At 36.4% G+C, this 26,578-nt stretch overlaps 2 pseudogenes; both read right to left on the bottom strand.

The window, feature by feature from the left end:
* Window positions 1-472: 472 nt before the first annotated feature.
* Window positions 473-9,105, bottom strand: LOC113378970 (annotated as a pseudogene).
* A 311-nt stretch (window positions 9,106-9,416) lies between these two features.
* LOC113378885 lies at window positions 9,417-9,571 on the bottom strand (annotated as a pseudogene).
* Window positions 9,572-26,578: the final 17,007 nt, after the last annotated feature.

The raw sequence follows: 26,578 nt of genomic DNA, 5'->3' as shown, positions 1-26,578 counted from the left end.
CAACTTGCACGTATTTTACACATTGACAACTTGCACGCATTTTGCATTATAGATAACTTATACGTACTTTGCTTGTTAGCAACTTGTACGCATTTCTAAGAAATTTAGCAAAAAACATTCTCCTTATTTAGAATTTAATGAATTATATCATATATTTATATTAAAAAATTATGAAAAGTTTCTCTTAAAAACATATATTTTGTAAACTTACAAAATATGTATAACTATTCTCTTGACATTATGGTTATTGAAAGAAATAATGAATATTTCTAGTATTGGAATTTGTCGATAAGTTTTGATTTACCTGCTGACTCACGCACGTTGTACAAAATAGCTAGGTAGATACCGAAGAAGTGTCACTGGTACAGCATGTACAAGTTTTCGACTGTCAAGTCTACTGATTGTGGCATGCTGCAATGCGACGGCTTAAAGCTTATGCTCTAATAGCGTGGGGTGACGTCAAGCCAACATGACGAATCCCCAAGCCAAGGGCTGAGTCTCAACGGATCGCAGCGTGGTAACTGCTCTGCTGAGTACAACACCCCGCCAGGTACCTAAGTCGTTTACAAACGATTCCGAGTCTCTACAACAAACTAGTGACCCATGATCGACCGCTATAGGCAAGATAGATATAACGGACGGATATCGCCACTGTCCAGCGCCTCATTCGGCTAAAAATGGCTCGTGCGATAAACGGCGTGTGCCGAATACCTAATAAATCACATTGTATTGAGCCTTTCGACTAACGAGACTCCTAGAGATATAGTTGCTTACTTTGTCTAGAAAGGATACGGCCTTAGAGGCGTTCAGGCATAATCATACGGATAGTAGCTTCGCACCACCGGCCGCTCGACCGAGTGCGTGAACCATATGTCCGAACCTGCGGTTCCTCTCGTACTGAGCAGGATTATTATTGCAACGACGGTTCATCAGTAGGGTAAAACTAACCTATCTCACGGCGGTCTAAACCCAGCTCACGTTCCCTATTTGTGGGTAAACAATCCAACGCTTGGCAAATTCTGCTTCGCAATGATAGGTAGAGCCGACATCGAAAGATCAAAATGCAACGTCGATATGAACGCTTGGCTGCCACAAGCCAGTTATCCCTGAGGTAACTTTTCTAAAAACTCTTCAAGCCAAAAGGATTGATAGGCCATGCTTTCGCAGTCCCTGTGCACACTGAACAACGGGATCAAGCCAGCATTTGCCCTTTTACTCTACGCGAGGTTTTTGTCCTCGCTGAGCTGGCCTTAGGACACCTGCGTTATTATTTGACAGATGTACCGCCCCAGTAAAACTCCCCGCCTAGCAGTTTCCTCGAATCGGATCACGCTAGAGTATTGTTGGCGATCAGCGCAATGCCGCACACCACTCTTATGCGCTTGGCTCTAGAAAACCGTGACAGTCGGAACGCAAGTTTTCGATGCACGCTTTCCGCCCAATCGAGTAAGTAAAGAAACGATGAAAGTAGTGGTATTTCACCGACGATATTACTATCTACCACTTATGCTACACCTTTCATGTCTCCTTACAATGCCAGACTAGAGTCAAGCTCAACAGGTCTTCTTTCCCCGCTAATTTTTCCAAGCCCGTTCCCTTGGCAGTGGTTTTGCTAGAAAGTAGATAGGGACAGTGGGAATCTAGTCAATCCATTCATGCGCGTCACTAGTTAGATGACGAGGCATTTGGCCAATTTTTTTTTTTTTTTGGCTAGGAGGAGAATGCATTTACGCACACCGGTCGCCAGGTTGACCAGGTAGTGTGGGACTCGACCCGAAGGCAATACTCACTAAACCTAACTCCTAGTATTATGCCTGGCGGGTGTTGGCGCAGGCAGCACGCATTAATACAGATGGCTGGCCGATCCCCTGTCGCTCACTTCTTATAGACGTTGTTCGTGACCATTTGAATCCGATTAGCCCTCCTATCAGTACTCTAGTAGAGACTACTTTTAGTTTGTCACTAGTTAATATTTTTCCGACACTAGGAACTTCGCTGATTCGTCATGCCATACACCTCTGATGTTCAGTGTGATGGAATTGTAAGACACCGTTGACACATTATATTTTTCTTTCACCTGGTTCTCCAGATTCTTGTAATATTCCAATTTGCGTGTGTGGGCTCTAGCCATGTCCATAGATCCTCCAACAATCTGAGCATCCAGTACAACGGCTCTTCCACTTTGCGCTGCAATTAAATCTGGTTTCCTGGTGCCTCTCGCTGTCTTGAAGTTTGGTTCTAGGTCGACACGCGAGTACGTTTTTCCTAGGGCTCTTTTAACAAATTGACACACGGCGTTATGTCTCTCAATTCGCTGACGATGACTTCTATGGCATGTCTGTAGGATGTGGTCTAGGGTTTCGGGAGCATTGCAACCCGCCCGACAAAACCTGTCTTCTTTTCTTCCCCTGGTGGTACGGGATCTCGTTGGCATTGCATTAATCCTAAACTTAATGCAGTTTATATATTCTTTGCCCGACAGGAACCTACTGCCATCAATTACCCATCGATGTTGTGATGGGGTCTTCGACGATTTTGCGAGTGGTCCCCCGTCCACTGACTGGTGCAGTAGCCGGGCCCACCTCTCGCCTAGTTGCTTCTGAGAAGGCAGGATGTTGTTGTTATCCTTTAACCGTTTTTCGCAGTTGGCAATCTCCAGTTTGTGGAATTCGTTTTCGCCCCAGTTTAATTTCATTAACCGGTTTTTACGTCTCAGAGGTACCAGCCACCTTAAAGAGAGAAACTATAAGCTTCCATCCTAAAAGTGCGCGTAAAAGTAAGATGTTGTGAGATCATTTGGTAATCTGAGCCAAGACTTAATCGCTTTTCTTACAGCACCATCAAGTGATTTGAGAAAACCCAACTTGGCATTTCCCAGCGTTAGTTGATGTAACAGCCTGGGAATACCAATGGTTCTCAGTGCAAATAGGCGTTGTTGTGGCTTTAATGGTGCTTTTGTCAGTTTATCAATAATTATTTGGAGCTTGCTCTTGATATCCCCAATGTTGGCACCTTCTGGAGTAAATGGTACTCCTAAGTAACACCAGCCGTCTGTTCTCGATAGAGCCGGAAGTTCTAGCCCTCCACATGTGAAGACGGTGTTATTGTCTACAAATGATTTTTTAACATGTGGTGCATTTTTTATTGAAACAGTGAAAGCTTTACTATTGTTGATTACTAGACCGCAGCTAGAAGGAAAGTTTGCTGCATGGTCCAATAATAACTGCAATCCTTTGATTGAGGAAGCCAGCAAAATTAGGTCATCTGCAAAAGCCAGTATATTATAGACCTTATCATCAATCCTGACTCCGATCTCTGGTGGTAATGTTTCTATTAGTATGTTAATGACCAAGTTAAATAAGATGGGTGACAGGGGATCTCCTTGTTTTACACCGCACCTCGGACTAATAAGATCCGAGGTCCAGCGTCCAAGTCGGAGACTTGTCCAACCATGTTTATATAACTCTTGTATGTAGTTGATGAAACTATGTGGCAGGTTATAATACTTGAGTGTGTTCAACAGTGCAGCATGTGAAATTGTATCAAAGGCTTTAGCTACGTCGATTGACGCTATAAATAGATGTTTGTGGTAGATTTAGCGTTCTAGTTAAGACTGATGACACTGTAATTGGTCTGTAATCGCACGGATTACATGCGTTGTCTTTCTTAGGAATTAGTGTTGTGTATGATTCTACCAATCTGTCTGGAATGCGGCCCATTAGTAACAGTAAGTTAAGCACATTTGCCAGGATGTCCACCGGCATCGACCTCAAAAGTTTGGCCGAAACACCATCAGGCCCAGGTGCTGTGTTTCTAGCTGGAAGCGCATTCCTGATCTCAGGAGTTACCGGCTTCCATATTTAATTATTTATTTATTTATTTATTTATTCATAAGCAAGCCGTAATCAATAATAAAAGATATTATATCAGGCTCTTGTCAAGCTTATTCATAGTTAATATTAAAAAAATAGTAATTTTATAATAATCACAGTAGCTGCATGAATTACGCTTCTGAAAGAAAAAAGAGCTGAAAAAAAGCATTCAAACATTAAATACAATGTTCATCATAAAGTTCATCATATTATTAGATAGTTCAGTAATATTATTAGATAAACGATTTTTTGTACAAAAAGATATGATTTGGATCTTATCATTATTGAGGACTAGGTTATTTTCACAAAACCATTTCGTTATATCTGACATAACCACGCTTAATTTATATTGTAATTCATTAAGAGATTTGGCCTTGATGATAACGCTGGTATCATCCGCAAAAAGAATAAAATCACGAAGATTTGTACAATGGGGTAAATCATTAATATATATATGAGAAATAAAAGAGGCCCTAAAATTGATCCTTGGGGCACACCCAATGTACTTGTCAATTTATCCGAAATTATTTGCTCGTGATCATTATTTAAGTAAACGCTTTGAGTTCGATTAGACAGGTAAGATTCAAATAGTTTGAGTGGACGTCCGCGAATACCACAATTTTCTAATTTGTCAAGAAGTCTTTGATGAGAAATACCGTCAAAAGCTTTGGACAGATCGCAAAATATCGCAGTACAATATGTGGCTTCTTTGAAGGAGTCAATGATGTTATGAACTAAATTATAAATCGAGTGGGAAGTAGAATGGTTCTTTCGGAAACCATGCTGATTCTTGAACAAAATATTATATTTATTGAGAAAAGACGTTAATCCAGTATGCAAGATTTTTTCAATTATTTTATCGAAAGAGTTCAAAAAGGAAATGGGACGGTAATTATTTATTTCGTCTTTATTATTTTTCTTATGAAGTGGCAAAATTTTTGAATGCTTGAGGTGGGATGGAAATATTCCTTCGTCGAAGCATTTATTTAAACATAACATAAATTTATCTATGAAAAAGGGATAGAATTCTTTAAGAATAAGACTAGGTATCTGATCTGGACCTGCTAAACTAGTAATTTTCATCGATAGAAAGGTTTGCTTCAGCTCTTCTGAATTTACAGGATAAAAAACGAATGTAGAGTTATTACGCGCGGATAGAGATTTAGTTGAACTAATGGTGGTCAAGTTGATTGAGCTTGTTAATTTAGACGCTTCGGTGACAAAAAAGTTATTAAATTTATTAGATATGACTACCTTATCAATAATCTTGTCGCCGTTAATTGTAAGACAATCAATCTGTGCAGATTTAGTTTTCGTGTTGATTTCAGAATTAATTAAGGACCAAATTGTTTTTTGTTTATTTGCTGAATTAAAAATCAAGTTTTCGTTGAATTTGATCTTCTAAAATGATCTAAATTGATTAGATCATTTAAAGTTGCCCTGTATTTCAAAAAATAAATTATAAAGCTCATGTTATCATTATGTACCGATAATCTCTCAAGAAATGCTAATCTTTTAAGTGAAATTCTCAACCCTTTAGTCAGTCAAGGAGTTGAAGTATTATTTTTTGGGCAAACGGTTTTCTTAATAAGAGGAAAAGCTTGATTGAAGTTGAATAAAAATGTGGAAATAAAGTTGTCGAACATTGAATTTGAGTCTTTGGACTTGTTAAGTAAGGTCCATGATTTCTTTTCTAAAAGACATTTGAAAATCAATTTATTTGATTCATCAAAATAGCGTTTGTGTAAGATAAAGGTAGATTTAGACGTTGAAAAATTACAAAAATTTAATATTATGCTTTGATGGTCTGAAAGAGTGGTATTTATAACACGCGAATGAAAGTCTTTTAAATTGGTGAAGAAATTATCAATGCAAGAAGAAGATTGATGCGAAAAACGAGTAGGTTCATGTATAGTACGAGTTAATCCAAAAGACTGCATATTCAAATTGAATTCAATGGATGGTTTCGATTGCTTATCAAAGTGTATATTAAAATCGCCGCACACAATGATTTTGGAATATTTATCAAACAGGTTATGAATCAATTCGTACATCAGCGAGATGAACATATCAACATTCTGGTTAGGTGATCAATAAATATGTGTGAGAGGTCTTCGTTTCTCGCTACCTGGCCGTTCGGTGATGTATTCGATGTGCTTGTTAGAGCATTTGTCCAGAATTGCACGATTATATCTGATCGTGGTATTGTAGAAGTAGTTTTGCAGTCTAAAATGTAAGCAATACATTTGCTGGGATTTTTGGTCCAGTGCTGTTGCGTGACTTTATAAGCTAACCTGCGCATCTGCCTGCGCATCTGCTTGCGCATCTGCCTTTGCTCTCTGCTTGGCTAAGCGCTTGTATGAGTTCATTTTTTGTGTCAGAGTTAGTGTCAGAAGAACAAGAATTATTTATTTCCTGATCAGTGGGTGCAGATAGAAAACCCGCGACCTGGCCTTTATATTTAGGAGAACGTCTTTGGCCCTTAATGGCTTCTAACGTTCGCCCTGGTGTTAATAACAGGAGAGCTTTATTTATTTGGGTTACACCCTTTTGAATTAGGGCAGCCTCCTCTTTGGCCATCAAAACTTGTTCCTCTTCGGTCCATCGTGCTTTTTTTGGCACAATCTTTGAAAGTTCCTGGTCGTACCAGTCTTTATGTACTCGTTGCTCGTGCACACCACGGCCAACCGAAGTTGCAAAAGATTTTTCACAGGTAGGAAAGCGGCAATTATATCCAACTCTATTAGTCGGTTGGGGCAGACCAGAGGGTCCACCCAGGTTTAAATCTAAATTTTCATCTAAGGCTAGGTTTCAAATACTTTCACCGACTTGATTGAAGGCGAGGGGGTTGGCAGCCCACATGCTCGAGAGCACAGAGGTGTCTTAGTTTTCCCCCGAAGGGGTACTCACGGTGGGACCCAAGAGGAGGAAGTCCACTTGCTAGCTGAGGTCCCGAAGAACCTCAACCACTCCCACCAAAGAGAGTCATAGTTACTCCCGCCGTTTACCCGCGCTTGCTTGAATTTCTTCGCGTTGACATTCAGAGCACTGGGCAGAAATCACATTGCGTCAACACTCGCTAGGGCCATCGCAATGCTTTGTTTTAATTAGACAGTCGGATTCCCCTAGTCCGTGCCAGTTCTGAGCTGACCGTTAAATGGCGGCCGAAGAGTACGACTGACCGACCGAAGCCGGCACAGAAACCTCGCAGCAAGAAAGATCTAGGGTCTAGACACCAGACCGAGCTCGGATCTAAGTCACAAGGACAATTTCACCTCGCCCAGGCCCGGCACATCGGCTTACGCCCGCTTCCCAACCAAGCCCGGCACGCCCCGATCCTCAGAGCTAATCCTTATCCCGAAGTTACGGATCCAATTTGCCGACTTTCGTTACGTACATTTATCAATCGACTAGAGGCTCTTCACCTTGGAGATCTGCTGCGGATATGGGTACGAACCGGCGCGACACCTACCGTGGCCCTCTCCTGGACTTTCAAGGTCCGAGGGGAAGATACGGACACCGCCGCAACAGCGGTGCTCTTTGCGTTCCAAACCCTATCTCCCTTCTAGAGGATTCCAGGGAACTCGAACGTTCATACAGAAAAGAAAACTCTCCCCGTATTTCCCGACGGCGTCTCCAGGTCATTTTGGGTTACCCCGACGAACTCTCTTGCGAGGGCCCGACTTGTAAACGGTTCCGCTGCCGGGTTTCGGAATAGGAACCGGATTCCCTTTCGCCCGATGGGTGTGAAATTTTATTCAAAATAAAATACACCAACATCAACATAGGAATTCTCCTGGGGCTTAGGATCGACTGACTCGTGTGCAATGGCTGTTCACACGAAACCCTTCTCCACGTCAGTCCTCCAGGGCCTCGCTGGAGTATTTGCTACTACCACCAAGATCTGCACCGATGGCGGATCCAGGCAGGCTTACGACCAAACCCTTCTGCGCATACCACCCCGACCCTCCTACTCACCAGGGCGTCAAAACAAACTATTATGAATGTTTCTCATGCCCTGGCGGCCGAGTATAGGCACGACGCTTCAGCGTCATCCATTTTCAGGGCTAGTTGCTTTGGCAGGTGAGTTGTTACACACTCCTTAGCGGATTACAACTTCCATGGCCACCGTCTTGCTGTCTTAAGCAACCAACGCCTTTCATGGTATCCCATTAGCGTCGTTTAGGCGCCTTAACTCGGCGTTTGGTTCATTCCAAAGCGCCAGTTCTGCTTACCAAAAGTAGCCAACTAGGTACTCTGATCCAAATCTCTGGCTTCACTATTCAAGCAAGCCAGAGATCTCACCCATTTAAAGTTTGAGAATAGTTTGAGGTCGTTTCGGCCCCAAGGTCTCTAATCATTCGCTTTACCGGATGAAACTCGCTCATCGAATGCCAGCTATCCTGAGGGAAACTTTGGAGGAAACCAGCTACTAGATGGTTCGATTAGTCTTTTGCCCCTACACCCAGTTCCGACGATCGATTTGCACGTCAGAATCGCTACGGTCCTCCATCAGGGTTTCCCCTGACTTCGACCTGACCGGGCATATTTCACCATCTTTCGGGTCCTAGCGTGTACGCTCTGAGTGCGTCTCTTCTCGCAATGAAAGTGAGACGCCTCGGGATTGCAAGCACTCATCCGTAGATGCGGTCCGTCATCCCTCAGTTTACTTGCAAACCTTTACGTTCATTGCGCCTTTAGGTTTTGTATTTCCCAATGACTCGCGCACATGCTAGACTCCTTGGTCCGTGTTTCAAGACGGGTCCTGAAAGTACCCAAAGCAATAGCATCGCTGACCGGTAATAGAGTCCGTCCGAGAACACGGTAGCTAACAGCTCGAGGCGGCATCGATGCCGGACTAGGTCCGACGACCAATAACCGTCCGTGCTTGCAACCGGCCGAACGCTTAAAAGCGACCCTACTTAGAGCTGCACTCTCAAGCAACTCCACTCTGAGGAGAGATCCTTTCGATACGCGCAACGGTCACTACGGGCCTGGCACCCTCTATGGGTAAATGGCCCCATTCAAGATGGACTTGAACTCGCCGCAACGCACCGAGATAATCGGATCCTCGCTAACACTACATTTGCCAGCGTCCGTCTCCGGCCGCGGGATTTAGTGCTGGGCTCTTCCCTGTTCGCTCGCCACTACTAAAGGAATCCTAGTTAGTTTCTTTTTCACCGCTTAGTAATATGCTTAACTTCAGCTGGTAATCTCATCTGCTCTGAGGTCGTATTATGATTATTATGTGCTTGCAAACGTTAAAACATTAAAACGAACCTTTGAATCGTCTAAATTTGCCGGAACGAAACCGCATTTCGAAGAGTTCGGGTTTCCGGTTATCGGGAAGGTCGCAAAAATATAAAATCTCTAGGACACACAACCCGCCGTAATCCCACAGAACGTCAACGAACGAAAATGTCCGATGTTGCAAAGTGGACTGGCTCACACGTTGAGTGAATTATTTAAGAGCACGCATATACGCGAAACTCCATCATTCGCCGGCAAGCCGTTTAAAGCAAGCGGCATTCTGGTAATGTTATACGACTCTCAGCCAGAGGTGGTTCGGGAACAGTATCCGAGGACCGCAATATGCGTTCAAAATGTCAATGTTCATGTATCCTGCAGTTCACATGTCGACGCACAATTAGCAGCGTTCTTCATCGACCGACGAGCCAAGTGATCCACCGTTCAAGGTGATTTTATATATATTTATACATGTTTCGATCGTGATTCCCTCTAAATCGTTTAATATAACTCGGACGATTCTGAAACTAGTATGATTATTATGGTTACAATTAGTACACCGTAAAGCTTTCGCTTTTCCATCCGAGATACAAGTCAAACGGTGAGCAAGGCAAGCCCGCCACCGATTGGTTTTGATCTAATAAAAGCATTCCTTCCATTACTGGTCGGAACTATATTTGCATGTATTAGCTCTAGAATTACCACAGTTATCCAAGTAATGTGGGTACGATCTAAGGAACCATAACTGATGTAATGAGCCATTCGCGGTTTCACCTTAATGCGGCTTGCACTGAGACATGCATGGCTTAATCTTTGAGACAAGCATATACTACTGGCAGAATCAACCAGGGTGCTATATATATAATAGCATAGTGCGTAAATGTCCCTCGGCGTCACCCGAGAGACCACACTTTGTGTAGAAAAGTTTGATGAATATTTCTAAACAACGAATTTTCTTACATATATATATATCTGAGCCGTACGATATTCCCTGAACATAACGAACAGTTTACATCGCGACTAGATATTTTATATATTCTGCGCTTACACAGAGGCTAGACCTTTAACAACAGTCGAAACGGCGGTCCGTACATGAAATTTGCAGTCCGCAGACCCAGTTAATTTCAAACAGTCTCTTTACCCTTCGTTAGATTGAAAACGTCTGGGCGAATTCATAAGAATTCATCGTTATAACTCACTTTTATTCTTGCTCGGAGAGTATTGAGTTGATTGCATTTGTATATTTGATTTTATAGAGCTATGCGTTTAAAGTATAATATTCAAAAAGAACGCCGTTTTCACAACGAACTTCGTCATTCACTCAGGCATCTGACGATACCGAGCAGATATACATGGCAGTGTTATCACACAATGCATAAGAGCGCTAAGCGGTTGTAAACCGCGTCACGCTGCTTTTGCACACTGCGCAATATTTTTCGACTAGCTCCGGTCAAACGTTAATGAAACGAATAAACATTGTCAGAGATTTTGCCCACAGTATATTATACTATAGGAGCGCACTTGATTACAGCGATAATTTGTCGAGTAATCACAACATTCAGTTTGCAACTCGCTCCGATCGAACGTTCATAAAACGAATGATCTTCGCTGCGAGAAGCTTTTGATTGCTCAGTTCTGCTGCACCATCCACCTTGACTTAAGTGCATTTGTAAAATCCTATATTATTAAAATACACTGGGGCCTCGCTTCACGGCCTAGATACGTTCCGCAAAACTTGGCCGTAAAGCGAAAAGCCGTATAACGAATTAATTATTCTAATACGTATTCATACAAATTCAATGGGATCGGTTCCAAATTTAATAAATATATAATATGGTTTATCATTCAAAATGCATTTTATTTTTTTATTTTGTTTAAATTTAAAACATATTTAACAAGAACATATTTTTTACATAAAATAAAAAAACTTCAAAAACATTCCATAATTTTTAAATAAAAATGAAACAACTAAAACCTACAGATCACTGTCATCATCATTTTGCGCTGGTGGTTTAAAAAATTTGTCTAAAGTTGTTTGTCTTGCCTTCTTGTCTATTTCTTCCTTTAGTGATTTATAACAGCTAATGTCTGAGTTAATTCCTCGAGAGACATTAGCGCTACGTTCGACATCATGATCGTTTTCAAGGAGGATGTTTATTCCTTGTTCAAAATATGAAAAAGCGCTTGACATGATTTTTGATGTTAGTTGTTTGGATACAACAGGTTCTGTATCTTTATCATATGCCGGCTCTGCTTGCAACTAATGAGTTCCTAATATGAAAGGTGTTCCCTATCAGCTGCAAGTAGATCCAGCACATCAGATTCGTTTAAATCTTCAAAACCGAGATGATGTGCTAAATCCAAAATGTTTTGTCTAACTTCAGGAAGGAAATTAACTTCTGCATCGGTAGTTTTTATACATTCTGGCCATATTTTTTTTTCAAAACATGGTTCATTGTTGTTCATTTCAATTTCTTCCAGGATTCACTAATGTTCTCAACATCATCCTTGATATTATAGTTTTTCCAAAACGTTTGAATCTTTGAAACGTAAAGATATATAAAAATTTTCATTTTCGATTTTTTTTGCGATTACTGTAACTTGCCCTACGCGAAGTTAAAAAAGCCGTTATAGCAAAACATTTTAGGCCGTATATCGAAAACGTTCCTTAATTAAAGAGGGCCGTTATAGCGAAAGGCCGTATAGCGAGGCCTGGGTGTATATAGATTTCATATTTGCGGTACGCAGACCCAAATTATTTCAACTCGCTCCGATCGAACGTTCATAAAACGAATGACCATCGCTACGAGAAGCTTCGTCAGTTCTTCTGCACCACCCACCTATTTGACTTTAGTCCATTTGTAAAATCCTATATTACTAAAATATATAGATTTCATATTTGCGGTCCGCAGACCCAAATAAATTCAACTCGCTACGATCAAACGTTCAAAAACGAATGATCCTTCCACTACTTATCTATAGCCGCAAACCAGCATCCGAATATATACGGGGTATATAATTCTAGATATGGCTCACAACATTATTAAAAGTTACGCTAATATATCATTGACAGACTAAAAGTATCGAATATGATGTAAAAACTACACCGGGGAATGATATCCTTACCCGCCTGAACAACATAACGTACTTTAGCCTAAGCTTTCTCGCATCGCACTCGACACGACCTATTCCCCGACAAGATTTTGACCTGCGGCGAGGCGTTGCTCCGGGTTACGGTGTGAATCGTCAAGACAAAAGTCTGGGAAAATTTCGAACTGTGAACCCTTATGATAGAAATTTTTTTTTCTAAAATTTTGTTAGATGTTCAAACAGTTTTATATATATGGATAATATGAATTATAGTTAATTATTGAGTATTTAGATGTTTTATGGGTTTTTTTAAACTTTTGTATAAAAATATGTATTTATTGATTTTTATAGATTTCAATAAATATAATACAAATTTATATATAGTTATATTATTTTTTTTTAATTACTTGTTTAAATTTTCTAATTTTACAATAAATGTTCACACGATTTTTCCTCGATTTTCTCTTAAACGGTAAAAGATACAAAAAAACTTTGTTTGTACGAAAGATGCAGAATAAAATTACGAATAAAATGGTATATAAATGGTTAAGTGTGTTCATATAATTTTCTCTAGATTTTCCGATTTTCATAACGGCAACTCGCCTGTAGGCCACACCGTGCAAAATTCGAAGTTGTGATATATGAAAAAAGAACTAAGAATTTTGATACCTTTCTAATGATGTAAAATACTTTATATGTTTTCTTTAGGGAAATATCGAATCGTGAGGAGTGTTGCTCTAACCTAACCGCACTTTGCATTTCAATGTGCAAATATCTGGTGCCAGCAGCCGCGATAATGTAGTGAATCACACAGATTGCTTTATACTATCTAAACCGTAAAAGATACAAAAAACTTTGTTCGTACGAAAGATGCAGAATAAAATTACGAATAAAATGGTATATAAATGGTTAAGTATGTTTATATAATTTTCTCTAGTTTTTCCGATTTTCCCGAATTTTCACGACGGCAACTCGCCTGTAGGCCACACCGTGCAAAATTCGAAGTTGTGATATATGGAAAAAGAACTAAGAATTTTGAGACTTTTCTAATGATGTATAATACTTTATATGTTTTCTTTAGAGAAATATCGAATCGTGAGGAGTGTTGCTCTAACCTAACGCACTTTGCATTTTGACAAGTTAACAACTACACAGCTTGCTCTATACTATCTAAACGGTAAAAGATACAAAAAAATTTTGTTCGTACGAAATATGCAGAATAAAATTACGAATAAAATGTTATATAAATGGTTAAGTGTGTTTATATAATTTTCTCTAGATCTTCCGATTTTCATAACGGCAACTCGCCTGTAGGCCACACCGTGCAAAATTTGAAGTTGTGATATATGGAAAAAGAACTAAGAATTTTGAGACCTTTCTAATGATGTATAATACTTTATATGTTTTCTTTAGAGAAATATCTAATCGTGAGGAGTGTTGCTCTAACCTAACCGCACTTTGCATTTCAATGTGCAAATGTCTGGTGCCAGCAGCCGCGATAATGCAGTGAATCACACAGATTGTTTCATACTATCTAAACCGTAAAAGATACAAAAAAACTTTATTCGTACGAAAGATGCAGAATAAAATTACGAATAAAATGGTATATAAATGGTTAAGTGTGTTCATATAATTTTCTCGAGATTTGCCGATTTTCCCGAATTTTTACGACGGCAACTCGCCTGTAGGCCACACCGTGCAAAATTCTAAGTTGTGATATATGGAAAAAGAACTAAGAATTTTGAGACCTTTCTAATGATGTATAATACTTTATATGTTTTCTTTAGAGAAATATCGAATCGTGAGAAGTGTTGCTCTAACCTAACCGCACTTTGCATTTTGACAAGTTAACAACTACACAGCTTGCTCTATACTATCTAAACGGTAAAAGATACAAAAAAACTTTATTCGTACGAAAGATGCAGAATAAAATAACGAATAAAATGGTATATAAATGGTTAAGTGGGTTCATATAATTTTCTCTAGATTTTCCGATTTTCATAACGGCAACTCGCCTGTAGGCCACACCTTGCAAAATTCGAAGTTGTGATATATGGAAAAAGAACTAAGAATTTTGAGACCTTTCTAATGATGTATAATACTTTATATGTTTTCTTTAGAGAAATATCGAATCGTGGCGAGTGTTGCTCTAACCTATCCGCACTTTGCATTTCAACATGTTAACAACTACACATATTGCTCTATAACATCTAAACCGTAAAAGATACAAAAAAACTTTGTTCGTACAAAAGATGCAGAATAAAATTACGAATAAAATGATGTATAACTCGATATATGTCATAATATATTTTTCATGAGATTTTTCAATTTTTCCTTTAAATTAAAAAATGTTTTAAATTTTTCGCTGACTTTAAATTCATTTGCGGGTTATGCTTTTCTACAATATTGTTTCAAATGATGTAAAAAGTTAAATTAGCGAGGTGCCTCAATATGCAAAAAATTGGCCCACCCTAATATATATGTATATATATATGATATTCAGTTTTCAGGGCGATACATCAATTAAAAAATGTGTATGACTTTAAAACATTTTTATTTTTTCCATACGTTGCGACACATTGTTTTGTGTCATCTTCAGTGGACTATGTAATTGAATTAATCCTAATTATTTCATATTATAAATGTTCACAATGCACAATCCTAATTATTTCATATTATAAATGTTCACAATGCAACAAAAAACCAATCCTTGTCATTTTAAATTGAACGATATATACATTTTTGAATGAGATTTTTATGAATTTGTAAAGTACATCACGCCGTACATTTCTGTGCTCCGATGCACGGGTGACGACTGAATGTACGTCAATGTGCGAACCACGTTTTGAGGAAACGAGTTCGTTTGCCTTGTACCTAGCCCTCAACACGTGGTTTGCACATTGACGTACATTCAGTCGTCACCCGTGCATCGGAGCACAGAAATGTACGGCGTGATGTACTTTACAATTTCATAAAAATCTCATTCAAAAATTTATATATTGTTCAATTTAAAATGACAAGGATTGGTTTTTTGTTGCATTGTGAACATTTATAATATGAAATAATTAGGATTGTGCAATGTGAACATTTATAATATAAAATAATTAGGATTAATTCAATTACATAGTTCACTGAATATGACACAAAACAATGTGTCGAAACGGATGGAAAAAATAAAAATGTTTTAAGGTCATACAAATTTTTTAATTTATGCATTGCCCTGAAAACTGAATATCACATATTTCAACATCAAAATTATAAAAAATTTAATATATATATATATATATATATATATATATATATATATATATACTAGATGACCCGACAGACGTTGTCCTGTACCCACCTCTACGTTTTTTTAATATTCTATACTAATATTTATCGTTCAGTTAAAAATAATCATTATTGTTTTTCGAGTTACTATTTACACCAATATATGAGTGATGTTAAATGTAGTACTGTTTCAAATAAAATGATTATTTTCAATTCCCACAAATAACACTTTAATTATCCCTTTAACAAATATTAAAATATGTTCCATAAAATTATATATTAAAAATTATACACTGCGATTTATAGAACAAATTTATTTCCAATAGCTCAATTTATTTTATTAAATTTAAGGGTTATACAATATTTTTAGACACACCTGTAGATGTGGATGTTTAAATGAATGATTTTTTGTTTATTCACGGCTGAAACATTGTTTTTCCAAATTTATCACCATGTATTTATTGTCATAGCATAGATACACGTGTTGAAAATTGAAATCTTTTAAAAAGTATAACAAATTCAGAAAGAATTAATATATAGCATGCGGTCAAGGTACAATATCACCTTGGATTTTTCTACCCAAAAAAATTGCTTCAATAATGTTGCCTACAATTTTTATAATTTTGTACCATATTTTAACTAGCTTTTAGTATTTTAATATCTAAATTGCATTTTTTACACTAATAATTCAATAAACATTATTACTTAAGTTCATATTTGAAGTGAATTAATTTGTCAAATTTTGTTCACATGTGCTCTATTCAACCTTCTATCAACAAAATTATTGCAGTATATGGAGAGGAAAAAAGCGTATGCCCGCCTAATCTTAATCTATAGTTTAGAAGTGAAAACAATTTGCATTTCGTCACCACCCCCCGCATTGGATTATAACTCTTTTAATTCTAATTTTACCATAACTTGTAATATACTATTTTAAAGGTGATTAAATGAGCTACAACTTTCTTTATCATAAATTTTACCGTAACTTCTCTTATTTTGAAACGGCGAAGGGTTAAAGGGCTCGAAAGACATTCCGGTTGGATAGCCGCGCACTCTTTAAACAATTAGAACTCTATCAATATTTGTGTAACAAAAAATAATAAAAAGCAATAATTAGTCTGAAAAATAACTTTAATTTTCATATATATACTTTTATACGTATTCTTTCAGAGATATTAAAATGAGAAATTGTTTTTTTTAAATGGATTTTTTTATGAAATCATGAGTTTTTTGAAAATCGTTTGTACTAATGTTATGGTATTTTCTAGAATCCATCAAGATCTCTCAAACCAAGTTAATTCTAGATGGAAAACAATTATTTTTAATTTTGGTGGAAATGGCATCCCCCCGGGTAGTGCAAAGGAGTCTAAATTGTTTTCACTTTTGAACTTGAGAGTAAGATGAGCCTAATTCCAAAATTCCAAACGAATTGGAAAACAGTAAAAAAAGTTCAGACCCAAAGCGCTCCATTGTGTAAATATTCCGTACAAAATGCCAACCTTATGAATTTTTGACACAATGAAACTTCTAAATAATTTTTTGAATAAGTATTTTTTTTGTATTGTGACTTAGTATAGTAAGGCAAAACGACCGCAAATTAAATATTTTTGAGCGCAATCACTTATGGCTCGTCTCCTTTGCATGAATTCGTACGGCGAATCTGTTCGCAAAGTGCGCAAACAAAATTATTGCAAGCAAAAGCAAACCACGCGCACGTTGAGAACACGATTCGCCGTGCGCGTCAGACGCATGTTATATTATTTGCATTATTTATATTATATTAATTATGGCACATCTCAGCTACTTTTCGACAATAATAATGTAGACATTACATTTTCTTTATTTTTAATCATAAATTTATTATATTTTAATATTGCCTTAGCCTATAAGTGAATAGAAATGTTTGGCAAATGACAGTTGTCATTTGTTTTTAATGTCAAACCATGCCTTAAATATTTTAAAGGTCAAACAATGATAAGCGGTTTTTTGTAATTTTTTCCATTTATTTCTACAATCTAACTATATTTCTATGAATCAAAACATTCTAGAAAATTTCCCGAACAAACTTCAGGAATATTCATGAAAATCCGAATTATAGTTTAGGAGGATTAATGAAACTTACATTGTTACAGAAGAATTTTATATATAAGATTAAAATGTAAAGTTGTGGTTATGATGTTGAGTTGGTTCGTTTCTGGTTCCGTTTTGAGCGGGAACTGGTTTGATTTGTTGTCTCTTCATAGCTGGGTTATTCCTAAGTATGGGTCGCATAAAAGTCTTTTTTCAAACAATTTATTTGATAACACTTTACACTTTACAATCTTACAATATTTTATTCTATGTTATAACGAGTATTATGTTCAAGTTTCTACTGGATGTTATAGCGTATAATATGTCTAGAATTCTACTACTGATTGTATAACGTATATTATGTCCAGGATTCTTCTACTGGATGTATAACGTGTAATATGTCCAGGATTCTACTACAAATTTGCTCAAATTATATTCTCATTATATAGTAATATTTTTGGGTCACCAATAACAAAACAAGGTGCTTATTAATATATTGCTTATAGCCTTATAATTTTATAAATAAAACACTGTTTCTGTTGAAATTTCACACACACACATATATATATATATATATGTATATATATATATATATATATATATATATATTCGATTTTCGGCCAACTACAATAACTTGCCCTACGAGAAGTTAATCAATAAATAGAATATTATACGTGTGGGAGATTGGCAGGTCGCGTCAATTTTAGTAAGCGAGAAAAAAATAATATTTGACGTTGAGTTTTGTTGGATCATTTGTTTAGGCAATGTAAAATTTTGTTCAGATGAATTTATAAAATTTATCACTGTATTAAAGAATAAATATTTTATAATCGGCAATTTATTTGATTTCCGATAGTGGTGAGCCCTGTCGTTTGACATTATGCCGCGTCAACACGGACATTTTAGCTGCTAAATGACTTGCAACTTTGGTTTGCCTTAGTGGAGAAGGCATTCGCGTCTTCCAATATCCACGATGAGAAGGAGAAATATGGATTATTGGTTACCAGATTGGATATTAGACATTCAACCGAAGTGCGAGATTTGATAATCAATGAGCTTATAGAGATGCCTTATTCTACATTAATGGCTGCGTTAATTTCAAGATTAGGCACTTCGGAAAAGTCAAAGTTGCAGTTGTTTATGACGGATGTAGATTTGCGTGATAGGACGCCATCTCAATACCTACGTCATTTGAGGACTTTAGTCGGGACTTCAATGACCGATAACGCAGTTAAAGCAATATGGTTATCCAGAATTCCAGTGAAAATTCAACGATTTTTAACCATTAACAGCAACGTGAAGGTGTGATTACAGATTCACAAACCTTTGAGAATGAAACAAAGAATGCTGATCTGCGTCAAATGCGTCAAGATATCGAAGCTGTTTTAGAGTGTTTGGATAAGATCCAAATGCATCAGAAGAAGAAAGTGTCGTTTAGAAGACGACAAGATAACTTTTTTCATAGACGCTACGGAAGTCATGCGAGAAGGTGTATATCGCCATGTAATTTTAAGTCGGAAAACGATACGGGCGTTCACTAATGGCGGCTAGTGACAAACGCCCAAATAACTCACGCCGCATTTTCATCACAGATAAAGAGACAAATGTGAGTTTTCTGATAGACACTGGATCCGATGTATGTGTGTACCCGCGCAGTTTAGTGAAATGTCCCCGTAAGAAATGTTCATTTGAGCTTTCAGCAGCAAATGGAACACCGATAGCTACATACGGTATGTTATCTTTGAAGTTAGATTTTGGACTAAGCAAAACCTTATCATGGAATTTTGTGATAGCAGAGGTGTCGCGTCCTACTATTGGTGTAGATTTACTTGCTTATTTCAATCTCGCGATCGATGTTAAAAAGCGTATATTAGTTGAAACCCCTGCAGATTCAGCGGAACAACTTCAATCGGAAAATAGAATAATACCTTTCGTTAAAATGATGATAGCCACATTATACCCATGTGATAAAATTTTAGAGGAATATCCAGACCTAACACGGCAGACAGTGGCGTAACTATAGGGTGGCGTGGGTGGCAAAATGCCACGGGCCCCCGGCACAAGCGGGCCCCGGCTCAAGAGAACGCGTGCTCAGAAATATTGTTTCTACATTATACTCTAATACTTTATTTCATTTGAAAAGTATGTTTTCGTAAGAATCAGGGGCGTAACTACCGCCGTATCAGCCGTATCAAATATACCGGGCCCCCAAACCAGGGGGCCCCCAACGTCCGTAAGAAACATTAATAATATAAAAAATCATGAAAAACGAATTAATCATGAAAACTTCGTTCAATCAAATTTAATATCGTTAAAAAAGTACGCGAGGAATGTAAGATTATTATTTTAAAGAGTTTTATTTTGTCCAGGCCACGGGGGCCCCAAATACACGTAAAAAAGTATGCGAGGAATGTAAGATTATTATTTTAAAAAGTTTTATTTTGTCCAGGCTACGGGGCCCCAAATACGCGTAAAAAAGTACGCGAGGAATGTAAGATTATTATTTTAAAAAGTTTTATTTTGTCCAGGCCACGGGGGCCCCAAATACGCGTAAAAAAGTACGCGAGGAATGTAAGATTATTATTTTAAAGAGTTTTATTTTGTCCAGGCCGTGGGGGACCCAAATACGCGTAAAAAAGTACGCGAAGAATGTAAGATTATTATTTTAAAGAGTTTTATTTTGTCCAGGCCACGGGGGCCCCAAATACGCGTAAAAAAGTACGCGAGGAATGTAAGATTATTATTTTGAAAAGTTTTATTTCGTCCAGGCCACGGGGGCCCCAAATACGCGAAAAAAGTACGCAAGGAATGTAAGATTATTATTTTAAAAAGTTTTATTTTGTCCAGGCCACGGGGGCCCCAAATACGCGTAAAAAAGTACGCGAGGAATGTAAGATTATTATTTTAAAGAGTTTTATTTTGTCCAGGCCACGGGGGCTCCAAATACGCGTAAAACTAGTTGGTTTTGTATTTAGCCTTGAGGCAAGTTACATGAACTTCCCGATATGTGTAAATAATCGACTTAATCAAAAAAATGTGTAAATAATATACTTTATCAATCCTACTTTAAAAAAAACGATAATAATTTTAGCAAAGTTTGACGAATTTTTAAAATTAAACTACTTGTCGTAAGGCCGTAATATTACAGTAAGTTCTATAAGACCATGATGTATATCGCCGTTAATTACAAGAAAACGGCTGGGTAGATTTTCACCTAAAATTAATCAGTACCATTCCCAACTAATATCTTTCGAACAGTTTTTGATTTTTTAAAATCGGTTTGGTAGGGTGAGCTTAAATGTGGACGAAAAGTTCAACACTTTTTTTCAAATTGCAAAGCAACGGCTTGGCAGATCGTCACACAAAACTGACAAACTATAATCCTCACCGAAATCCATCAAATGGCTTTTAAATTTCTAAAATCGGTTCAGGCGTTTTTGAGAAAACGTCGATCAAAGGTCTAATTTTGACAAATGCCAAAAAAACGATACTAATTTTTGTAAACTTTGACGAATTTTTAAAGCTGAACCAGTTGTCGTAGGGCCGTAATATTTTAGTATGATCTAGAAGACTATAGTATCTACCGTCAAAAAAATAATCATAAAAATCGTCGAATTTTTTTTTAAAAAACTTTATTACAAGAAAACGGCCCGGCCGATCTTTACCAAAAACTAATCAGGTCGATTCCCAACCAATATCTTTCGAACGATTTTTGAATTTTCAAAATCGATTCAGAATTGCGGGCTAAAACGTGGACGAAAAGCTTTTCACTTCTTTGCTATTTACGAAGAAACGGCTTGGCCGATCGTCGCACAAAACTGACTCCTCACTGACTGGGTCCTCATCGCGATACATCGAATGGTTTTTAAATTTTTGAAATCGGTCCAGCCATTTTTGAGAAAACGGCGATTTACGGCAAAAAATCTGTCGGTGCACACGCACACACACACACACACATACTTTTTCCATATTTGGTCTCATTCGATTCAGAATGGCTTGAAACGTCGAGAAAACATAAAATTAGCGAATCGGATTTTTTGATGAAAACATAAACTTCTCCTTCGGGAAGTTAAAAAGTACGCGAGGAATGTAAGATTGTTATTTTAAAGAGTTTTATTTTTTCCAGGCCACGGGGGCCCCAAATACGCGTAAAAATTAGTAAAATATAACAAATTTTGGTTTTATTTCACTAATAACAAAAATTAGAATGAACATGAAAATTTTCTTCTAAATAAATTTAATTTCGAAAAAAAACCATGAGCGTGTAAGAATGTAAAAATATAATTTTAGAGTGTTGTGATTTTTTTTTAATATTTTCTTTAATATTTATGAAGCTCTATAGTATGCAAATAATGACTTATAGAAAACTAACTTTTTATTAAGTCATTTCCTGAATAAATTATGCGAATTAAAAAATCAAAATTAATTTAGTAGTTTGTTCAAAAATTACCAAAGGAATGGATTGTAAAGACTGTTTGTAAAAACAAAATATCAAACTTAACATGTAGCTTATAAAGTTAATTAAAAATTAAAAAAAATATATGTTTGATTTTTAAAACAAAGCAGTAATTGTAGTTTTAAATTATTAATATTGACTTATAATTATTTTAATGTTTTTTTGTACTTATACATTTTAATTTTTTTTTAAATTTTTGTATACACGCATTTTAAATAATTTCCTAATTTCAAACCATAAAATATGAATAAGTCGAAGTAGATTTACTCATTTTCAATACAATTCATTACAAATCGTGGATATATATATATAACATTTAACACGTTGAAAAATTTCGAGTTTTTTTAAATTAAATTAAAACCACTTGATTTTACTGATAGGGGGGCCCCATCAAAAAAAATTGCCACGGGCCCCGGATGGCCTAGTTACGCCACTGACGGCAGACTGCATTAGGGGTGTGCAAACTTGTTACTCAACATCATATTGAAACTACATCAGGACCACCTATAGCACATAAACCACGTCGGAATCGCACGAACAGCATATGCGACATTTACATAGTGTATTCAAGAAGTTGCAAGAATTCGGTGTTGTAGTCAATCCAGCAAAATGTGCCTTCGGACAAACAAAAGTAAAGTTTTTAGGATATGAAGTCTCAGCTAACGGAACTAAACCTCTAGCAGACAAGATACTAGCTATACAAAATTACGAAAGGCTTAAGATGGTACAACAGTTACGTCAATTTTCAGGTCTGTTAAATTTTTATCGACGCTTCATTCCGAAAGCCGCAGAAGTACAAATGCCGTTAACCAACAAGTTGTGTGGTAATGTGAAGAAGAATGCTGTATCGAATTGGGATTCAAATATGGAGAAAGCGTTTAAAAAGTGTAAAAAAAGTTTAGCAGAAGCAACGTTATTGATGCATCCGCGTTTAAACGCTCCTCAGTTAAATAGGAGCGGCGTTGCAGCAACAAATTTATGGTGAATGGGGGCCATTAGCTTTTTTCTCGAAAAAATTGGATGCAACAGGAAGAAAATATTCTACTTTCGACAGAGAACTTCTTGCAATTTACGACGCTAGAAAATTTTTAGACATATGGTAGAGGGAAGAGAATTTGTGATATATACTAATCATAAACCTATCACTTACGCGTTTAAAAAGAAAGATAGCCAGTGCACACCGAGACAGTTTCACTACCTTGATTTTGTTAGTCAATTTTCGACTGACATCAGACATATATCGGGTCAAGATAACGTGGTAGCAGATGCTTTATCCCGTATAGAGATAGTTAACAAATGTGATTTAGATTTTAAGGCGATTGCAGATGAACAACATAAGGATATAGACGTGGCACAACTGTTATTACATTCTGACCATTTTCTTAAATTAAAAAGAATTTTATAGAAGAATTGGAAACATCGCTATTGTGCGATGTATCTCAACCAATCATTCGGCCGGTGATACCAAAAAGATTTCGCCGTGCTATATTCAATAGTCTACATGGTTTGTCACATCCTGGAGCAAATGCTACAACTAGATTGATAACGCAACATTATGTATGGCCTTCTATTAAAAAGGATTGTCGACAATAGGCTCGCAGCTGCTTAGATTGTCAGCGCTCAAAAATTAGTCGACACATTGTCTCAAGACCTGGAGTATTTCCATTGGAGAAAATCAGGAAGCAGCTACAGTGGCCAGAGCATTCTTTTCTAACTGGATAGCAAGATTTGGAGCTCCCTTAGAAGTTACATCAGATCAGGGTAGACAGTTTGAATCGTGTTTATTTGAGCAGTTCAACCGATTAATGGGAACTACACATTTCAGGACAACTGCTTATCACCCGGCTGCTAACGGTATGGTCGAAAGATTTCATAGACAATTAAAAGCCGCGATAAGATGTCATAACACTGAGCGCTGGATTGAGATATTACCGACTGTTATGCTTGGTATTCGATCAGCATGGAAAGAAAATCTTCAAGCGACTGTCGCTGTATGGCGAGACTCTAAGATTACCGGGTGCCATGCTGGTACCAACCCAAGAGACTAGTCATAGTGAGACCGATTTTGTAAAAAATCTTAGAAAGCAGATGAGAATGGTTAGGCCTATGACTGGCACAAGGCATGGAGAAAAACCAACCTTTAGGTTCAAGGAGATGGAAAATGCTAAATATGTATTACTTCGAAATGATGGACCAAAAAGACCTCTGCAGAACCCTTATGAAGGCCATTTTTGAAGTTTTATCACAATCTTCAAAAACTTTCAATTTAATGATACGTGGTAAAAATGTCACCGTATCAGTAGATCGGATTAAACCAGCCTACGAAATAGCGGTGAAAACAAATCAATGAGATGTTTCCAATCACCTACAAATAGTTCCTTCGTGACAACGCCACTGGGAGGGGGAATATGTGGGAGATTGGCAGGTCGCGTCAATTTTAGTAAACGAGGAAGAAATAATAATTGACGTTGAGTTTTGTTGGATCATTTGTTTTGGCAATGTAAAATTTTATTCAGATAAATTTATAAAATTTATCACTGTATTAAAGAATAAATATTTTATAATCGGCAATTTATTTGATTTCCGATATACGTAAGCACTCGTGTATCCGAGGCAAGCCAAAAAAGAATAAAGTTTTTGTGAAAATCCGAGATGCGAGGTCACAATTTTGAGAAAAAGAAACACATGTGGTCGTAACTGACCATCAGTATGACGCGCTCTGCAAGTGTGTGTGACAGTGTTGTGCAAACCGTGGAGTTGGGTATTCGATTAAAATTGGGAAACATTGTTTAGAATATATTGGTAATTTTCGCAGATGAAGCTGGTGTCTGTTCGTTTGTTTATACAAATTTTGTTCAGAAAAATATAAGCCGATTCTGAAAAACGTCTTTGTGAAACTTTCGATTCATGATGAAGAACCTTTGCGTCATAAAAATTGAACGTATGGTTATTTAGGTTTAAATGTTCTGTGATCATTGTTTGCTTTTGATTTTTGTTTTTTAAGTTATTAACGTGTTCTTTTAAACGTTTGAAAACAGTTCAGATAACAATTCTCAGCGATACTTTGGCATCAATGGTATTTTGACCCATCAAAAATTAATGATAAATTATCCCACGAAATTGCTTTGAATTCATGGTTTCGAAAAACTCAAAAGTAGCGTCACTTGAACCTCTGTAACATGTAAACTAATCGTCCGATTGTCATGATATTTTGATATATATCTTCTTAAAGTTGTATCTTTCTACAAATCATATGAATAATTACATAGCTGCATCATATATGTAAGTTCTGACTGAAAATTTACAAGTTTCAATGAATTTCATTGAAACGTCATTTATTTTAAGAATATGTAGTGCATTTTATCATTTCATCTAGTTAATATTGATCTACGCTTGCTAAAATAATTCAAATATGCTCTGAATTGATATTATACTTATGGCGAGTTCAGTAAAAATATTGTTTTGTGAGTATTATTAGTTTATTTTGTGGCGTGATCTAAATTAACAATAATATGTTCATAAAGTTTATGTTTAAGTATAACATTGGTCTTATAGAACGAAATCGATAATATAATTTTTGTGACCATTGTAATCGATTTTACGAGATTTTATTGATCGAGTAATTAAAAATCAAAATTTATATTTGCCATTTTATCTGAGATGCAATCACCGAATTTTCACTTTCAGTAGTTCACGAAATTCGTACCAAAAATATGTACGATCGATATGCAAAATAGCAATATAAAAATATTTTAAAAATAATATTTCAATATAAATGAATTTTGCAATCGATTAGTTGTTACAAAACATAATATATAATTTATCTTTTACTCGATGCGATAATTTAACTAAGCCAATCCAAAAAAGTATTAATTGTAATTTGCAAATCGATAGGACTAGGTACAAAAATATATTATTTGTAAGCAAAATATATTTAAATTTTACAATTTTTGCGGAATTCTGATGAAAAAATAACAGTGCACAGCAAGAAACTAATCATTGCTTATAAAAAATTAATTCTAATTTAAGTCGCCCAAAAAATAATTTATATTAAGAATGGAAATTATATATTATGCGCATGCCTATTAAATATATATGTATAACCATGTGTTATCCTATGGACTTATTTAGTAAAATGATATATATATATATATATATATATATATATATATAAAATTGTATATATATATATATATATATATATATATATATATATATTCTAGATGATCGGACAGACGTTGTCCTGTACCCATGTCTACAATTCAAACGTTCAAATTTTTTCCAACTTATACTGGTATTTACCAATTAGTAAAAAATTATTATGACTTTTACACTACAATCTATACCAAAATGTATATATATTTATATGGGCGATCTTGAATGTACAACTGCTTAAAAAATATGTTTCTCAGAAACCACACTTAACTCTTTAATTATACTGTGAAATTGAAATCAGCCATGTAAAACCACTAAGCAAACAAATATTGAAATATGTTTAATGAAATAGTGTACTAGTAATATACACTATAATTAATTGAACAAATTTATTTCTAATAAACGGCATGAAACG

The sequence above is a fragment of the Ctenocephalides felis genome, unplaced genomic scaffold, assembly GCF_003426905.1.
Source record: "Ctenocephalides felis isolate EL2017-DRISC unplaced genomic scaffold, ASM342690v1 CF-g0.4_SCAFFOLD_01886, whole genome shotgun sequence".
Lineage (NCBI taxonomy): Eukaryota > Metazoa > Arthropoda > Insecta > Siphonaptera > Pulicidae > Ctenocephalides > Ctenocephalides felis.
This window is presented reverse-complemented; position numbering and strand designations above follow the sequence as displayed.